The sequence below is a fragment of the Pristiophorus japonicus genome, chromosome 3, assembly GCF_044704955.1.
Source record: "Pristiophorus japonicus isolate sPriJap1 chromosome 3, sPriJap1.hap1, whole genome shotgun sequence".
Classification (NCBI taxonomy): domain Eukaryota; kingdom Metazoa; phylum Chordata; class Chondrichthyes; family Pristiophoridae; genus Pristiophorus; species Pristiophorus japonicus.
Genome location: NC_091979.1, coordinates 308,433,203 through 308,451,215, shown reverse-complemented (window position 1 = coordinate 308,451,215; position 18,013 = coordinate 308,433,203).

The window sequence follows — 18,013 nt, the reverse complement described above, 5'->3', positions numbered from 1 at the left end:
TTGCACATTAATCTCTTGTGTGGGACCTTGTCGAAAGCTTTCTGAAAGTCCAAATACACCACATCAACTGGTTCTCCCTTGTCCACTCTACTGGAAATATCCTCAAAAAATTCCAGAAGATTTGTCAAGCATGATTTCCCTTTCAAAAATCCATGCTGACTTGGACCTATCATGTCACCTCTTTCCAAAGGGCAGAGTTGGCTAAAGTAGACTGGGAACACAGACTAAACGGTGGCACAATTGAGGAACAGTGGAGGACTTTTAAGGAGCTCTTTCATGGTGCTCAACAAAAATATATTCCAGTGATAAAGAAGGGCGGTAAGAGAAGGGATAACCAGCCGTGGATAACCAAGGAAATAAAGGAGAGCATCAAATTAAAAACCAATGCGTATAAGGTGGCCAAGGTTTGTGGGAAACTAGAAGATTGGGAAAATTTTAAACGACAGCAAAGAATGACTAAGAAAGCAATAAAGAAAGGAAAGATAGATTATGAAAGTAAACATGCGCAAAACATAAAAATAGATAGTAAAAGCTTTTACCGATATATAAAACGGAAAAGATTGACTAAAGTAAATGTTGGTCCCTTAAAAGATGAGAAGGGGGATTTAATAATGGGAAATGTGGAAATGGCTGAGACCTTAAACAATTATTTTGCTTCAGTCTTCAAAGTGGAAGACACAAAAACCATGCCAAAAATTGCTGGTCACGGGAATGTGGGAAGGGAGGACCTTGAGATAATCACTATCACTAGTTGGGTAGTGCTGGACAGGCTAATGGGACTCAAGGTAGACAAGTCCCCTGGTCCTGATGAAATGCATCCCAGGGTATTAAAAGAGATGGCGGAAGTTATAGCAGATGCATTCGTTATAATCTACCAAAATTCTCTGGACTCTGGGGAGGTACCAGCAGATTGGAAAGCAGCTAATGTAATGCCTCTGTTTTAAAAAGGGGGCAGACAAAAGGCAGGTAACTATAGGCCAGTTAGTTTAACATCTGTAGTGGGGAAAATGCTTGAAGCTATCATTAAGGAAGAAATAGCGGGACATCTAGATAGGAATAGTGCAATCAAGCAGACACAACATGGATTCATGAAGGGAAAATCATGTTTAACTAATTTACTGGAATTCTTTGAGGATATAACGAACATGATGGATAGAGGTGTACCGATGGATGTGGTGTATTTAGATTTCCAAAAGGCATTCGATAAGGTGCCACACAAAAGGTTACTGCAGAAGATAAAGGTACGCGGAGTCAGAGGAAATGTATTAGCATGGATCGAGAATTGGCTGGCGAACAGAAAGCAGAGAGTCGATATAAATGGATCCTTTTCAGGTTGGCAATCGGTGGTTAGTGGTGTGCCACAGAGATCGGTGCTGGGACCACAACTGTTTACAATATACATAGATGACCTGGAAGAGGGGACAGAGTGTAGTGTAACAAAATTTGCAGATGACACAAAGATTAGTAGGAAAGCGGGTTGTGTAGAGGACACAGAGAGGCTGCAAAGAGATTTAGATAGGTTAAGCGAATGAGCTAAGGTTTGGCAGATGGAATATAATGTCGGAAAATGTGAGGTCATCCACCTTGGAAAAAAAAAACAGTAAAAGGGAATATTATTTGAATGGGGAGAAATTACAACAGGCTGCGGTACAGAGGGACCTGGGGGTCCTTGTGCATGAATCCCAAAAAGTTAGTTTGCAGGTGCAGCAGGTAATCAGGAAGGCAAATGGAATGTTGGCCTTCATTGCGAGAGGGATGGAGTACAAAAGCAGGGAGGTCCTGCTGCAACTGTACAGGGTATTGGTGAGGCCGCACCTGGAGTACTGCGTGCAGTTTTGGTCACCTTACTTAAGGAAGGGTATACTAGCCTTGGACGGGGTACAGAGACGATTCACTCGGCTGATTCCGGAAATGAGGGGGTTACCTTATGATGATAGATTGAGTAGACTGGGTCTTTACTCATTGGAGTTCAGAAGGATGAGGGGTGATCTTATAGAAACATTTAAAATAATGAAAGGGATAGACAAGATAGAGACAGAGAGGTTGTTTCCACTGGTCAGGGAGACTAGAACTAGGGGGCACAGCCTCAAAATACGGGGGAGCCAATTTAAAACCGAGTTGAGAAGGAATTTCTTCTCCCAGAGGGTTGTGAATCTGTGGAATTATCTGCCCAAGGAAGCAGTTGAGGCTAGCTCATTGAATGTATTCAAATCACAGACAGATAGATTTTTAACCAATAAGGGAATTAAGGGTTATGGGGAGCGGGCGGGTAAGTGGAGCTGAGTCCACGGCCAGATCAGCCATGATCTTGTTGAATGGCTCGAGGGGCTAGATGGCATACTCTTGTTCCTAATTCTTATGTTCTTATGTTCTTATGTTCTAAGTTAAGCCCGCTATCCGTAGTGGGTGACTTATTACTAGCCCTGGGTCTCTGCTGTGATTTCCGCTTTGGACAATCGCCTTTCACATGGGCTGTAGCTGAAGTCTGCTGCACAGGGGGAGCTGGGGATCTGATCGCTTTTGAATCGGAAAATGCTGATGCGATTTGGATGGGCAAATTAGTTGCTTCTGGAGGGAGTCACTGCACACAGGGAGGTTCTCTTCCTTTCCAATGGTCAGTAGAGACCTCCCCTGGAGACCAACGCAGCCTGGTTGCACATTGCACAGGAGGACACAAGCAGGGATGTCATCAGGAGGATCAGGCTGCAGTGGTGCAACCCCTTCAATGATCTCAGTAAATCACAGAAGGCACACTCAACCTCATCGATGATTCCATGAATCTACTGTGCCACTCATCACATCCCCATCACTCTGCCTTTCCTACCCTACTCCTGCACATCCTTACTCACACCAACAAACCTTGCACCTCCACCCATCCCTCTCTATCTACATTATCACATCCCCATCTCACTTGCCACCCCTCACACTCCTCTTCGTCCAATCGTACCAACTAACAATGCACAAGGGTAGGCACTTGGATGTTTTCGCCAATGTTCATGTAAAGTTTCTGTAAATATGTTGTCAAACATTGAAATCTTTATTTTCAACAGTTTGCGTTCTTGAACAGATTTGTGTGCACCTTTGGAAGTGGCTTATTGAGTTGCAGTGAATGGTGCGACATAAGGATACCCCCCGCAATGATGATGAGGGTGAAATAAATGGCTTGGGCATTGTAGGGATGCTTTCTGGTGTGGGATATTGTCAACCTGGCGTATCATGTGGCTGCCAGGGTGTACAGCGTCAAGTGAAGTAAAGCTGATCATGGCAAGGCCATCCCTGGCCTCCCGGGCTGCAATGTGGTCAGGTGCTGATGCCCTGTGTCCTGTGCAACATCAGGTGATTGTGGAGAAGGTTGGTGTTGTTGTTGGTTGAAGGGGAAATTAAAGAGTTAAACACGTTTTAGATTAGGAAGGCAAAAACACGATTTGCTGATGTGGCAAAATTAGCAGCTGCAACTGTAGAATAATAGTGTAAGCTCCTGATATTCAGAACTATAGGTCTTAGGCAGAAGAAAAAGTTCCTGTTGTTGGCAGGATGCAGGGTGCTTCTGGAACAATTAACAAAGTTAAAATTAAACAATCTGTAACAAAGCAAAAAAATTGTCACGCGGTAGAAAAACCGACCAATGATAATGTAAATGATGATTTTGCAAGGAATTCTGTATAAAAGAAACAGCTCCAAAGTGTTCGACGAGAACGGTTGGTAGCCCACCCAAGTGAGGAACTGGTGTAGCCGTATCTCCCTTGATCAAGCAATTAAACAATTCTTTTCTCCACAACGAGCCAGTGTTAAATGTCTTTGTCATGCTCCACATCAAGTCTACATATTTAAAATGCCATTTAATTAAATATTTAAAACAAAAATTTAATGTTTTGAAAAATAAATTTAAATGTTTTCAAGGGGCTAAAAATAATACTTTATTGTACAGGTGTTTTAATGTTTAAATGATTGACATTTTTTTATTTATTGTGCTCATTTAAACTCTTGCACTCAAGCATAATGAGCGTAGTCTGGCAGGATGCACCCGGGTGAAAGACAGATGGATATTTGCAGACCATCAGGAGTGAGTATATTTTAAATACCACTCATAAATTCGATGTAATCTGCCGCAAAATGTGTCGGTCGCCTGGGGTGTCCGAACTTGTGAGAAAGGTCTGTAATGGTGTAAAAGATTTGAGGGTAGTTAAGAGGTCACAATCGTAATTATCAAAGTAGGATCGGCTTCATAGGTTTGTAATTGCAGACCCTAGGTTCGAGGAAACCAGGTTAAAGGGGACAACGAACCGATAGAGTGGTAGACATACCAAAAATAGATGGCGTGACAAGATATGCTAGATTAGGGGCCGGGAGGTTCACTGAGTAGATATTTTGCCGACGACCATAAAAAATTGATAGTTACTATGTCAAGTGACGGATGGGATCCCAAAGAAGACCCCGCAAAACAAAAATTATGGTGGGAGAAAGGCAAATAAAAAGACGGCCAAAGCAGGTTTGATGGTGGTCAGTCAATGTTTGCAATATAAGGCCACGGCCAGGTCTCAATTAGAGGAATTGCACATGGTAAGAGTAGGAGATAGAGTGGGTAGATCTAAGAAGAATATAACACTGACACAGAAGCTTCAGCTTTTGTGCCGAGGAAGAGAAAGATAAGCTTTGTTGAATGAAAGTGGGTGTGTGGAAGTTTTCTTGACTGTAGAATATTTGAGGTGGGAGTTAATGAATTTTCCAATTGTCTGAAAGCTGGTCTTTTAAAAGAGAAATGGTGCATCTGTATCTTTGTTTTAGCTCCACCCACATTTCTGGGCAGTGAGCTGAAAGTTTTTAACCTTTGTAGTGTTGTCCTAGATGTGGGAAGTTCAAGAAATGTGAAGAAGTTGAATTGTGTACCGAGAATTGAATGATACTTTAAGTTGGAAACACAGATGTGGATTTATTTTGATGATAAGTTGCGGAGCTAGGAAATGCACAAAGAATGGGTTTGTTTAACAAAAGATAAAACTTCAATTAAAAATGTGTGGCTCATTTTAAATCAATTAGAATCATAAACAAAGTGTTGTCTTTTCAATTTGGTTATTGCAGGCTGAGATGCCCAATTACTTGTTTAAAAAAAAAACAAGTAATCATTGATTACATTGGGTTGAAAGATAATAAATTTAGCCTATAAGTGAAATAAAGAAAGGAGAAGGGAGAGTGTAATGTCTTTTTTTAAAAGCCAGCATGGGTTTCTTATGGTTACAGGCTGGGAAAGTTCCGCCCTTGTTTCTTTTGTGTAGAATCTTATTTTAAATGACGTGAAAGCTTCTAGTTCAGTAAAAGAGATTTAAATAAAAAGATTTGCAGTACAGTATTTGAATTGGGATTTTGAGATATTCTTCTTGATAAACATTTTCGATGTATTGGAAAATCTTGGGTTTGGAAACCTTTGTGAAAGAAATAATACTAAACAGATTAGGAAAAAAAAATACTAAAAGTTTGGAAACAATCTAAAAATGCCATTTTCTCTGATGAGAGACAGAAATGCACGGGGCCAGAATGAGACCCACAGCTTACTATTCAACCCAACAATCACCTGCAGCCATGGGCTTGTCCAGATGCATGGCTGCACTAGACTGCGCCACATGGGCATTAAAGGTCAGCGAACCTGTCGTGATGACAGGCGAAATTGTCCTACACACCAAACACACTCTGGTAGAAATGTTGAATATTGGAAAGCTCCAGGCTATCTCCAAGTCCACCGAGCAAAATGGGAAGCCGTTTTACTGCCCCATGATGAATCAGTAAAGATAGTCAGAGACACCGGGGCGAACCCAGCAGAAGGAATCCTCACTCGGAGGGAGCCTCACGAGTGTAACACATTAGAATGGGAAGATTCCCCAGGGAATGTGAGTGAGGTAGCTCTCGAAAACCCAGACCTCACATTGTATGTGGACGGATCCCGACAGTACGTCGACGGCCACCCACGTATGGAATGGGCAGTATTAAACCAGCAACTCGAGGTAATGATGCAGGGATCACTGGACGGAGGCCTTTCGGCCCAAGTAGCTGAATTAACCGCATTGACGGAAGCCTTATTACTGGCAGAGGGAAAGACAGTGAATATATATACAGATAGCAGGTATGCCTTTGGGGTACATGACTACATGGTAGCATGGGGAAGGAGAGGGTTTGTTACCTCTGTCGGCGAGGCCATCAAACACGATGAATGTATAAAATTACTATTAGAAGTAACCAGCAAACCAGCTAAAGCAGCAGTGGTAAAGGTAAAGGCCCATCAACGAATAGTGGACGAAATACAGCGTGGAAATGAGGCTGGGAACAATGCCGCCCGAGAAGCGGCCACATCCGCAGACATAAAGATAGAGTCAGTCTGTAGCATTACCACAGAGGAGGACATAAATATAATTAAACTGCACGCAGATACGAATGAGGAAGAAAGAGCAGAATGGGAGAGAAAGGGAGGATCTCCAGGTATAGACACTATGTGGAGAAAGGACGGAACAGTGTTGGCCCCTTCCTGCATTCGGCAAATGATCATGGAGTTACACCACGGCATTACCCATGCCGGGAGTAACGCCATGATATCCAATATCTCATGGGATTGGTGGTGGCCAGGAATTGGGGGCAACATTGCTAAACATTGTTAGCACTGTGTTACGGGTGCCCAACATAATCCGGGAAAAGCGATACAAATAAGGATGGCGCACCAACCCCGCCCACGGGGACCATGGGAAAACATGCGGATTGATTTTACTGGGCCCCTAATAAACTCCAGGGGAAGGAAGTACTGCTTGGTGATTATTGACCAGTTTCCAAGGTGGGTGGAAGCATTCGCCACCCACAATTGCACCGCAACCATGGTAGCCCATATATTAGCAGAAGAGGTCATTCCTAGATAGGGGAGTCTCACTCAGAGAGATTCGGACCAAGGGACTCATTTCAAGGAAAGGTAATGAAGGAAACTTGTAAAATACTAAACATTAAACAAAAATTCCACATCCCCTACCATCCCCAGACTTCGGGAATGGTAGAAAGAATAATTAGAACCCTCAAAACCTCCCTGAGTAAAGCAATCCAAGGAACCGGATAGGCATGGCCGGAACTCCTGCCCACCATATTGATGAGACTGCATGCTACACCGAACCGCACAACAGGACTCACCCCTTACTAACTAATGACTGGACAAGCAATAAAACTCCCTGAGGGAATAGTTACAGGAGGAGTAGGGTTAGGACCTTCAGGCAATAGAATTAGAAAGTATGTGATGGAACTGAGTAGGCAGTTGAAAGGTATGCGACAGGAAGTGCGTCATAAGCAGGAAGAGGAAGATGAGGATAATGGAACAAAGTGCCCAGCAGTAGTACCTGAGGTGGGGGCAAGGGTAATGGTAGGGTATTACCAGAAAAATCTAGATTTGCCTCTCGACAGAGCGGACTCTATGAGGTGCTGATTAGCGGCGACACGTGTGCATGCATAAATATGAAAGGTGGGGGCCGATGGAAACATTGGTCCCAGCTGAAAGAATATAAGGAGTGGAGGGGTGCATTGATAGATGGACTTTTCGGGGGACTAGGATTAATATTTGCAATACTAGGGGTACTTGCTATAATAAAATGGACCTGGGAAAGGTCACATGCCCGGAGAAAGGGTGCAAACAATCTGGTAGAAGTAGAAATGGTGAGAATCCAACCAAAAACCTGGAATATCCAGGATGTGTTTTATCAACAGAATGCATATAAACGTGATTACCACCGCCCTTATAATTCTACAAGGACAAGGAAGAAACTAGTAGCCCATCACCCTCCCCAGAGGGAAGTACAAGTTGTGACATTGATACAGGAGGGGGAACGATGTTCCTGTGTAAGAGGAGAACTCCATGGTGCCCTCACATAACAAAGGGGGCCAAAGGGGGGTTAGTAATGAAATACAGGAAGGAAAAAATACACTTTGGAACAAGCCAGAAGATAATCACAATATTTCTAAATCTGACCGATCTAACAATCCCCAGTTCCTGCACGTCAAAAACAATAAGCACGTATAAAAATCTGACACTGTGGGCCTTAGATGGACCCGAGTCTAAGACCCTGAAGTTTATCACATTAAAAGGGAAGGTTAGATGAAAAGGGGGGATATTAGAAATGATGGGCGCGGGATATGCGGCGGGCGTAGCCACGGTAAACATTATAGTTCTTCAGATGGTAGAAGAGCAGGTTGACACACTCACCCAAACCCGAAGAGGGTTGCTGGAGAGGTGAGATGATAATGAGAAGATGCAGGCCCAATTGGGAGATGGGCTGAACAAGAATTGTTACAAATGGCCCACACACGATGGGATCACGCCAAGACAATTCACTTAATAAACGCGAACCAAAAGTACAATAGCGAAAGCGAATGAAGCGCGGGTATGGAGCATGGATGATAAGTACAGTAGAACATAACTTAGAACAGCTACAAAATGGGGAGGTCCCAGATTGGATAACCAATGATCTATTCAGGGAATGGACCTTGAGAAAAAGGGAAACAGACGCCTGGGAAATCAGGCGAAACAGCCATGCATGGGTTCCTAAAACTATATGTGTAACTGGTCATCAGAACGTAATCGGATTTGTACTGTCAACACAATATGAAGTGACCAAGGGTAACCTCCTTATAAAGTTGACAGTATAGGAGAAATAAGAAACCAAACAGGGGTCAGATACCACAAACTGCACCAATACATTATTAAGAAGGGAGATGATACCAAGGTTGAGTGCATTAAAGATTGTTATAAGAATAACCAGGTTGTTTTGAGCCGAGAACATCCCAAATTTGATCAAGATGACTGGATACAGCCGCACAAAGGATCGTCCTGAGTATAACCCCGCTGATGCTGGATTCCGAGACAACAGCAGCATCAGGAAGTAACGGGCAATGGTGTGTCAGCACCACAGCCACTAACATGTCTGTGGGAGGAGTAACGCACTGCCCCATCACTACCACCGACTTTTGCTTCACGACCAGAGAAGGGGTTAATATTCAGGGACATATTACATACCCAGAATTAAAAGTTGGTGAGAGGGGAGCGACCTATAAAAGGCCCAGCGGGAGATCGAGAGCCAGCGGCAGTTGGTGAGAGGGGAGCGACCTATAAAAGGCCCAGCGGGAGATCGAGAGCCAGCGGCAGTGGGTGAGAGGGGAGCGACCTATAAAAGGCCCAGCGGGAGATCGAGAGCCAGCGGCAGTGGGTGAGAGGGGAGCGACCTATAAAAGGCCCAGCGGGAGATCGAGAGCCAGCGGCAGTTGGTGAGACGCGGGAGCAGCCTATCAAAAGGCAGCTACAGCGGGAGAGAAAGCAAAATAGAAGTAGAAAGTAATCAAAAAGTGACGTCACAGCCAATGGGGTAAGTGATTGGCTGGTGTTTGGTGAGTAGCTTTTCTTTTCTTTTTTATATCAGTAAGTGAACTGTAACATTGTTATTACCAATTTAAGGGTATCTAAGGTTAAGACATGGCAGGAGAGCTCGGCCATGTGATATGCTCCTCCTGTACCATGTGGGAACTCGGGGACACTTCCAGTGTCCCTGGGCGCTACGTGTGTGGGAAGTGTATCCGCCTCGAGCTCTTGACGGTCAGCGTTGCGGAATTGGAGCTGAGGGTGGATTCACTCTGGAGCATCCACGATGCTGAGAATGACGTGAGTATCACGTGTAGTGAGTTGGTCTTACCGCAGGAGAAGGGTCCACAGCCAGATAGGGAATGGAAGACCAGCAGGAAGAGCAGTGCAAGAAAGATAGTGCAGGGGTCCCCTGTGGTCATCCCCCTGCAAAACAGATACACCGCTTTGGGTACTGTTGGGGAGGATGACTCATCAGGGGAGGGCAGCAGCAGCCAAGTTCATGGCACCGTAGGTGGCTCTGCTGCACAGGAGGGCAGGAAAAAGAGTGGGAGAGCGATAGTAATAGGGGATTCGATGGTGAGGGGAATAGATAGGCGTTTCTGCGGACGCAACCGAGACTCCAGGATGGTATGGTATGTTGCCTCCCTGGTGCAAGGGTCAAGGATGTCTCGGAGCGGGCGCAGGACATTCTGAAATGGGAGGGAGAACAGCCAGTTGTCGTGATGCACATTGGTACCAACGACATAAGTAAAAAAAGGGATGAGGTCCTACGAAAAGAATTTAAGGAGCTAGGAGCTAAATTAAAAAGTAGGACCTCAAAAGTAGTAATCTCGGGATTGCTACCAGTGCCACGTGCTAGTCAGAGTAGGAATCGCAGGATAGCGCAGATGAATACATGGCTTGAGCAGTGGTGCAGCAGGGAGGGATTCAAATTCTTGGGGCATTGGAACCGGTTCTGGGGGAGGTGGGACCAGTACAAACCGGACGGTCTGCACCTGGGCAGGACCGGAACCAATGTCCTAGGGGGAGTGTTTGCTAGTGCTGTTGGGGAGGAGTTAAACTAATATTGCAGGGGGATGGGAACCTATGCAGGGAGACAGAGGGAGACAAAAATGAGGCAAAAGCAAAAGACAGAAAGGAGATGAGGAAAAGTGGAGGGCAGAGAAACCCAAGGCAAAGAACAAAAAGGGCCACTGTACAGCAAAATTCTAAAAGGACAAAGGGTGTTAAAAAAACAAGCCTGAAGGCTTTGTGTCTTAATGCAAGGAGTATCCGCAATAAGGTGGATGAATTAACTGTGCAAATAGATGTTAACAAATATGATGTGATTGGGATTACGGAGACGTGGCTCCAGGATGATCAGGGCTGGGAACTCAACATCCAGGGGTATTCAACATTCAGGAAGGATAGAATAAAAGGAAAAGGAGGTGGGGTAGCATTGCTGGTTAAAGAGGAGATTAATGCAATAGTTAGGAAAGACATTAGCTTGGATGATGTGGAATCTATATGGGTAGAGCTGCAGAACACTAAAGGGCAAAAATCGTTAGTGGGAGTTGTGTACAGGCCTCCAAACAGTAGTAGTGATGTTGGGGAGGGCATCAAACAGGAAATTAGGAGTGTATGCAATAAAGGTGCAGCAGTTATAATGGGTGACTTTAATATGCACATTGATTGGGCCAGCCAAACTGGAAGCAATACGATGGAGGAGGATTTCCTGGAGTGCATAAGGGATGGTTTTCTAGACCAATATGTCGAGGAACCAACTAGGGGGGAGGCCATCTTAGACTGGGTGTTGTGTAATGAGAGAGGATTAATTAGCAATCTCATTGTGCGAGGCCCCTTGGGGAAGAGTGACATAATATGGTGGAATTCTGCATTAGGATGGAGAATGAAACAGTTAATTCAGAGACCATGGTCCAGAACTTAAAGAAGGGTAACTTTGAAGGTATGAGGCATGAATTGGCTAAGATAGATTGGCTAATGATACTTAAGGGGTTGACTGTGGATGGGCAATGGCAGACATTTAGAGACCGCATGGATGAATTACAACAATTGTACATTCCTGTCTGGCGTAAAAATAAAAAAGGGAAGGTGGTTCAACCGTGGCTATCTAGGGAAATCAGGGATAGTATTAAAGCCAAGGAAATGGCATACAAATTGGCCAGAAATAGCAGCGAACCTGGGGACTGGGAGAAATTTAGAACTCAGCAGAGGAGGACAAAGGGTTTGATTAGGGCAGGGAAAATGGAGTACGAGAAGAAGCTTGCAGGGAACATTAAGGCGGATTGCAAAAGTTTCTATAGGTATGTAAAGAGAAAAAGGTTAGTAAAGACAAACGTAGGTCCCCTGCAGTCAGAATCAGGGGAAGTCATAACGGGGAACAAAGAAATGGCAGACCAATTGAACAAGTACTTTGGTTCAGTATTCACTAAGGAGGACACAAACAACCTTCCGGATATAAAAGGGGTCAGAGGGTCTAGTAAGGAGGAGGAACTGAGGGAAATCTTTATTAGTCGGGAAATTGTGTTGGGGAAATTGATGGGATTGAAGGCCGATAAATCCCCAGGGCCTGATGGACTGCATCCCAGAGTACTTAAGGAGGTGGCCTTGGAAATAGCGGATGCATTGACAGTCATTTTCCAACATTCCATTGACTCTGGATCAGTTCCTATCGAGTGGAGGGTAGCCAATGTAACCCCACTTTTTAAAAAAGGAGGGAGAGAGAAAGCAGGGAATTATAGACCGGTCAGCCTGACCTCAGTAGTGGGTAAAATGATGGAATCAATTATTAAGGATGTCATAGCAGCGCATTTGGAAAATGGTGACATGATAGGTCCAAGTCAGCATGGATTTGTGAAAGGGAGATCATGCTTGACAAATCTTCTGGAATTTTTTGAGGATGTTTCCAATAAAGTGGACAAAGGAGTACCAGTTGATGTGGTATATTTGGACTTTCAGAAGGCTTTCGACAAGGTCCCACACAGGAGATTAATGTGCAAAGTTAAAGCACATGGGATTGGGGGTAGTGTGCTGACGTGGATTGAGAACTGGTTGTCAGGCAGGAAGCAAAGAGTAGGAGTAAGTGGGTACTTTTCGGAATGGCAAGCAGTGACTAGTGGGGTACCGCAGGGTTCTGTGCTGGGGCCTCAGTTGTTTACATTGTACATTAATGATTTAGACGAGGGGATTAAATGTAATATCTCCAAATTTGCGGATGACACTAAGTTGGGTGGCAGTGTGAGCTGCGAGGAGGATGCTATGAGACTGCAGAGTGACTTGGATAGGTTAGGTGAGTGGGCAAATGCGTGGCAGATGAAGTATAATGTGGATAAATGTGAGGTTATCCACTTTGGTGGTAAAAACAGAGAGACAGACTATTATCTGAATGGTGACAGATTAGGAAAAGGGGAGGTGCAACGAGACCTGGGTGTCATGGTACATCAGTCATTGAAGGTTGGCATGCAGGTACAGCAGGCGGTTAAGAAAGCAAATGGCATGTTGGCCTTCATAGCGAGGGGATTTGAATACAGGGGCAGGGAGGTGTTGCTACAGTTGTACAGGGCCTTGGTGAGGCCACACCTGGAGTATTGTGTACAGTTTTGGTCTCCTAACTTGAGGAAGGACATTCTTGCTATTGAGGGAGTGCAGCGAAGATTCACCAGACTGATTCCCGGGATGGTGGGACTGACCTATCAAGAAAGACTGGATCAACTGGGCTTGTATTCACTGGAGTTCAGAAGAGTGAGAGGGGACCTCATAGAAACGTTTAAAATTCTGACGGGTTTGGACAGGTTGGATGCAAGAAGAATGTTCCCAATGTTGGGGAAGTCCAGAACCAGAGGTCACAGTCTAAGGATAAGGGGTAAGCCATTTAGGACCGAGATAAGGAGAAACTTCTTCACCCAGAGAGTGGTGAACCTGTGGAATTCTCTACCACAGAAAGTAGTTGAGGCCAATTCGCTAAATATATTCAAAAGGGAGTTAGATGAAGTCCTTACTACTCGGGGGATCAAGGGGTATGGCGTGAAAGTAGGAAGGGGGTACTGAAGTTGCATGTTCAGCCATGAACTCATTGAATGGCGGTGCAGGCTAGAAGGGCTGAATGGCCTGCTCCTGCACCTATTTTCTATGTTTCTATGTTTCTAAAAGAAGAAACTGTCGGTGGAACGGTGGTAGACACTATAAAGGCGTGGTACAAGGACTTCGAAGAGCCTCAGGGAAAACCCATTCCCAAACTAAGTGAGGTACAGACAGCATTGGAGAAGAATGTCCATCAGCAACAACAAAATACATCATCCTGATGAAAGAGACTGTAGAGCTGCAAAAGGACACAAAGAAAGTGTTGGCCATTTTGGACTAAATGTTCATGTAGACCCTTGGATAAGAATTATATCATATGTATTCGTGATAGTGCAGATTGTTGTGTATCTATAAAACATGCACTCCCATTTTCCGTCACCAGGGAGCGCATCCCCTGAAATCCCAAGTGATCCCAGCATCCCTTGGGAGCACTGTATATAAGCCGGCCCCTAAGGCCTGTTCCTCACTCTGGAGTGTCTAAATAAAGACTGAGGTCACTGTTACTTTAACCTTCCTGTGTGCAGTCTTATCTGTGTTAGGAACACAATAACTGGCGACAAATATACAGATCCAACGCAAAGATGCAGCAAACTGTGGGCATCCTGGAGAAGTTCTCAGAGGGTGAGGACTGGGAAGCCTATGTTGAACGGCTAGACCAGTACTTTGTAGCCAATGAGCTGGACGGAGAAGGAAGTGCTGCAAAAAGGAGAGCGGTCCCTCCTCACGGTCTGCGGGGCACCGACCTACAGCCTCATGAAGAATCTTCTGGCTCCGGTGAAACCCACAGATAAGTCGTATGAGGAGCTGTGTACACTGGTTCGGGAGCATCTTAACCCGAGGGAGAGCGTGCTGATGGCAAGGTATCGGTTCTACACATGCCAGCGATGTGGAGGTCAGGAAGTGGCGAGCTACATCGCCGAGCTAAGGTGACTTGCAGGACAATGTGAGTTTCATGGCTACCTGGAGCAGATGCTCAGAGACTTTTTTGTACTGGGCATTGGCCACGAGACCATCCTACGAAAACTTTTGACAGTAGAGACACCGACCCTCTAAGGTCATTGTGATAGCACTGGCGTTTATGTCCACCAGTGACAACACCAAACAAATCTCTCAGCACACAAGTGCAAGCAATGTTCATAAAATAACTGGAACTGTGTTTGCGAGCAGAAATGTACATGGCAGAAACCACGAGTCTGCAACTGCCAGCAGGCCTCAGGTGACAGATGACTCAGAGTCCGCAACAAAGGATGAATGCAAGCCAATTCACACCTTGTTGGCATTGTGGAGGCTTCCATTAAGCCTATTCATGCCGCTTCAAAGGGTATGTTTGCAAGAGCTGTGGAACAATGGGGCACCTCCAATGAGCTTGCAGATGAGCTGCAAGTTCTGCAAAACCTGCTAACTACCACGTGGCAGAGGAAGATTAGTCCATGGTGGATCAAAGCAATTTTGAGCCTCAGAGAGAGGAGGCAGATGCTGAAGTACACGGGGTGCACACATTTTCGATGAAATGTCCACCTATAAATAAATGTAAAATTGAATGGCTTACCCGTAGCCATGGAACTGGACACTGGCGCTAGCCAATCCATCATGAGTAAAAAGATGTTTGAGAGACTGTGATGCAACAAGGCACTCAGACCAGCCCTGAGTCCCATCCACACGAAACTGACAATGTACACCAAAGAGCTCATCACTGTCCTGGGCAACGCCATGGTCAAGGTCACCTATGAGGGCCCGGTGCATGAACTGCCACTCTGGATTGTCCCGGGCGATGGCCCCACACTGCTTGGAAGGAGCTGGCTAGGCAAAATCAGGTGGAACTGGGATGACATCTGAGCAATATCACATGTGCATGAGGCCTCATGTACCCAGGTTCTTAACAAATTTCCTTCCCTTTTTGAGCCAGGCGTTGGAAACTTTTCTGGTGCGAAGGTGCGTATCCACTTGGTCCCAGAGGCACGACCCATTCACCACAAGGCGCGAACGGTACCTCACATGATGAGGGAGAGAGTGGAAATCAAGCTGGTCAGGATGCATTGCCAGGGCATCATCTCCCCAGTGAAATTCAGCAAGTGGGCCAGCCCGATTGTTCCAGCACTCAAAAGTGATGGCATGTTCAGGATTTGTGGCGATTATAAAGTAACTGTTAATCGTTTCTCGCTACAGGACCAATACCCGCTACCTAAGGCAGACGACCTATTTGCGACGCTGGCAGGAGGCAAGACGTTCACCAAGCTCGAACTGACTTCAGCCTACATGACGCAGGAGCTGGAGGAGTCTTCGAAGGGCCTCACCTGCATCAACACGCACAAGGGACTGTTGATCTACAACAGATGCCCGTTTGGAATTCGGTCGGTTGCAGCGATCTTCCAGAGAAACATGGAGTGCCTACTCAAGTCAGTACCACGCACGGTGGTTTTTCAGGATGACATATTGGTCATGGGTCGGGACACTGTCGAGCACCTACAAAACCTGGAGGAGGTCCTCCAGCGACTGGACCTCGTAGGGCTGCGGCTGAAGAGGTCAAAATGCGTCTTCATGGCAACAGAAGTGGAGTTTTTGGGGAGAAAGATCGCGGCGGACGCCAAGACAGAGGCTATCAGGAACACATCCAGGCCACAGAATGTCACGGAGCTGCGGTCATTCCTGGGACTCCTCAACTATTTTGGTAACTTCCTACCGGGGTTAAGCACCCTCTTAGAGCCCCGACATGTATTATTGCGTAAAAGTGAAAACTATTTACAAGGTGAGGCGGTCGGGAGCCTTTCTTTCCCTGGTGGACCGCCTCGGTACAAATGTCTGTTCTGGTGTGTTGGCTGTGCCCTCGCTGGGCTGGCGTGTTGTTGGCCCTGCAGGGCTGCTAGGTGAGCCTGGCCTTGCTGGGCTATTGGGCATGATGGGTTCGATTTCCTAGTCCGGGGTGGTGTCGTTGATTGTTTGGGTGTGTGTTGTGGGCTCGAAAAAGGTGGTGTCTGCTGTGGGTTGTTCAGGACAGTCTGTGAACCGCAGCCTCATTTGGTCCAGGTGCTTTCTGCAAATTTGTCCATTGTCTAGTTTGACTACAAACACCCTACTCCCTTCTTTAGCTATCACCATGCCCACGATCCACTTGGACTATGTCCATACTTTAGCACATATACAGCGTCATTCAGATCAATTTCCCGTGACACAGTGGTGCGACCATCGTTTACATTTTGTTGCTGCCGCCTGCTCTCTACCTGATCATGCAGGTTGGGGTGAACCAGCGAGAGTCTGGTTTTAAGTGTCCTTTTCATGAATAGCTCAGCTGGGGGCACCCCTGTGAGCAAGTGGTAGCCGACTGAGAGCATCCGCACAGTTCTCGGTGCTTGGCCTGTGGCGGATGGTGTAGTTATACGCTGATAGCGCGAGTGCCCACCTTTGTATGCGGGCTGAGGCATTAGTATTTATCCCCTTGTTTTCAGCGAACAGGGATATGAGGAGCTTGTGATCGGTTTCCAGATCAAATTTGAGGCCAAACAGGTACTGATGCATTTTCTTTACACCGAACACACACGCTAATGCCTCTTTCTCAATCATGCTGTAGGCCCTCTCAGCCTTAGATAAGCTCCTGGAGGCATAGGCAACAGGTTGCAACTTCCCTGCAACGTTAGCTTGTTGTAATATTCACCCGACTCCATACGATGACGCATCACATGCTAACACAAGTCTTTTACACAGGTTATACAATACAAGCAGCTTGTTGGAGCATTAAATTTTTTTGGCTTCCTCAAAAGCAATTACTTGGTTTTGTCCCCATACCCAGTTCTGATCACACCCCATCACGCCCAACAGCCCAGCAAGGCCAGGCTCACCCAGCAGCCCTGCAGGGCCAACAACATGCCAGTCCAGCGAGGGCACAGGCAACACACCAGAACAGACATTTGTACTGAGGCAGTCCACCAGGGAAAGAAAGGCTCCCAACCGCCTCACCTTGTAAATTGTTTTCACTTTGACTTTGCGGGGGAGTGATGTTGTGTATCTGTAAAGCATGCACTCCCATGTTCCGCCACCAGGGAGTGCATCCCCTGAAGTCCCAAGGGATCCCAGCATCCCTTGGGAGCACTGTATATAAGCCGGCCCCTAAGGCCTGTTCCTCACTCTGGAGTGTCTTGATAAAGACTAAGGTTGCTGTTACTTTAACCTCTCTGTGTGCAGTCTCATCTGTGTTAGGAACACAATACAAATGTTGGTTCTACTTATGTTTGAATGCTGCTTTAGATGTAGGAGGAGAAGGATGAAAGCACTGGTAAAAGCCGCTCAGAAATACGAAAGGAAGGATTTGCTGAAAGTAAGTAACAGGGAAGATGAACCAAACCAACATGAATACCCGATATGAGTGGTGATTGTTCTAATCCTATTGCCTGATCAATGAACTCGGGGTAGGAGACACACGAGTCTAGTAAGGTAAAAAGATTGGTCACGATGGGTTAATAGAATAACCATGTGACCAAAGGGGGGGATTGAATGGCTAATTAAAGAGTTAAACACGTTTTAGATTCGGAAGGCAAAAACACAATTTGCTGATGTGACAAAATTAGC